The sequence below is a fragment of the Tasmannia lanceolata genome, unplaced genomic scaffold, assembly GCF_043159265.1.
Source record: "Tasmannia lanceolata isolate RefF3 unplaced genomic scaffold, GAP_Taslan_0.1 ptg000284l, whole genome shotgun sequence".
Taxonomy (NCBI): domain Eukaryota; kingdom Viridiplantae; phylum Streptophyta; class Magnoliopsida; order Canellales; family Winteraceae; genus Tasmannia; species Tasmannia lanceolata.
The window spans coordinates 502,501-505,000 of record NW_027518959.1 but is presented as its reverse complement, the minus strand read 5'-3'; positions in this window follow the sequence as shown (position 1 = coordinate 505,000).

Below are 2,500 nucleotides of genomic sequence, written 5' to 3'. Positions count from 1 at the left end.
TCGGTATGCCCCGGTATGTACGCGTGTGCCCCGATAGGCCCGGTATGCCCTGATAGGCCCGGTATGCCCCGATATGCACACGTGTGCCCCAATAGGGGTCGGTATGCCCCGGTAGGTACGCGTGTGCCCCGTAATGCACGTTTCGCAGATCTCCCCGCATGTCCCGCCCCTATATGTAATACTTACTTACTTACTTTCTTTCTTGCTTGCTTGCTTGCTTGCAATGGTTGGGAGTGCCCGGCATGCCCCGCTGCAGAGACCAAGGGCGCAATGACTTGGCACCGCGGATGCCGGGACTCCGGCACTTCCCGTGGCACTGATGGTTGGTTCCAAAGACAAAAGGCCGTGCAAGGCCACCGCACCGCGGATGATTTTGCTCGTGCTGGCGCCGTTGTGTGGCCAAAGAACATGCGCGAATGCTCGTGTCGGAAGGGTTGGTGTCCTGGCCCCGCGGGTGTCACGAATGCTCGGTTGCGAAGACCATGGGACCAGAGCCATGGCACGTCGGATGATGGCTCCAGCTGGCGCCCCGGCACTTTCTGTGGCATTGATGCTCGGTTTCAAAGACAAACGTGCGCAGTGCCAGGGGACCGCGGATGACTGCTCGTGCTGGCCCCGTTGGGCGGCATTGATGGTCGGTTGCAAAGAAAATGCGCGATTGCTCGTGTCGGGGCCCGGCAAGCCAAGGCCAAGCGAGCCATGGCACGTCGGATGATGGCTCCAGCTGGCGCCCCGGCACTTTCTGTGGCATTGATGCTCGGTTTCAAAGACAAACGTGCGCAGGGCCAGGGGACCGCGGATGACTGCTCGTGCTGGCCCCGTTGGGCGGCATTGATGGTCGGTTGCAAAGAAAATGCGCGATTGCTCGTGTCGGGGCCTGGCAAGCCAAGGCCAAGCGAGCCATGGCAACGCGGATGATGGCTCGCTAGTGCTGGCGCCGTGCACAGTGGCCTCGCACACTCGCCCTGCACGCTTCCCTTGCACGCAGCCTTGCACACTAGCCTCGCATGCGAGCCTTGCACCCTAGCCATGCAAACTAGCCTTGCACGGTAGCCATGCACACAAGCCGTGCACATTAGCCATGCGCACAAGCCCCGCACACTAGCCTTGCGCACAACCCTTGCACACAAGCCATGCACTCGAGCAATGCACACAAGCCTTGCACTCAAGCAATGCACACAAGCCCTGGACACTAGCCTTGCACACGGGCCTGGCACACAAGCCTTGGGCACTAGCCTTGCGCACTAGCGTTCCACATGAGCCTTGCACACTAGCCTTGGACACTAGCCTTGCACACAGGCCTTGCACACTAGGCATGCTTGGGCGAGCTGATCCCGCATCAAGTCGACGGGTCTAGGCATTCTTGGGCGCAGATCCCGCATCGTCTCGTCGCGTCTGGGCGCAAACACGTCGCGTCTCGTTGCGTCTTCAGAAGTCGTCGCTAACAGCACCTTTGGTTGCCACTGGTGGTTAGGCTGGTTGGTTGCGCAAACCCTATAGGAGGGTGGCATGCTGGTGGGCGTTTTTGCCCGGATAGGCACTAGAATGTGCAGATTTTGGGCGTTTTTGCCTGGATAGGCTAAGGAATGGGCATGCTTTGGGCGTTTTTGCCCGGATAGGCACCGGAATGCTTGGCCTTGGCTTGTCCTAGCAAGGCATTGCTGGGTTGGGCTCCCTTGGCCTTTTGGGCGCCTTGGACGATGTCTTGCGAAGACCATGGGCACAAGGCCATGGCATATGGTGAGGAAAGGACCACGGTTGCCAAGGTTAGGCACCGGAATGCTTGGCCTTGGCTTGCCAAAGCAGGGCATTGCTGGGTTGGGCTCCCTTGGCCTTCCGGGCGCCTTGGACACTGTCTTGGGAAGACCATGGGCACAAGGCCATGGCATATGGTGGGGAATGGACCACGGTTGCCAAGGCTAGGCATATAGAGAGGAATTGCATTTTTGCCCGGATAGGCACCGGAAAGCTTGGCCTTGGCTTGCCATAGCAGGGCATTGCTGGGTTGGGCTCCCTTGGCCTTCCGGGGGCCTTGGACGCTGTCTTGGGAAGACCATGGGCACAAGGCCATGGCATATAGTGAGGAATGGACCACGGTTGGCAAGGCTAGGCATATAGAGAGGAATGGACCACGGTTGCCAAGGTTGCGCAAGTTTTGGGCATTTTTTGCCCGGATATGCCCAAGTATGCCCCGATAGGCCCGTTACGCCCCGGTATGAACGCGTATGCCCGGATTGACTCGGTATGCCTTGGGATACATGCGTATGCCCCGATAGGCTTGGTACGCCCCGATATGCGCACGTGTGCCCCAGTAGGGCTCGGTATGCCCCGGTATGTACGCGTGTGCCCCGATAGGCCCGGTATGCCCCGATATGCACACGTGTGCCCCAATAGGGGTCGGTATGCCCCGGTAGGTACGCGTGTGCCCCGTAATGCACGTTTCGCAGATCTCCCCGCATGTCCCGCCCCTATATGTAATACTTACTTACTTACTTACTTT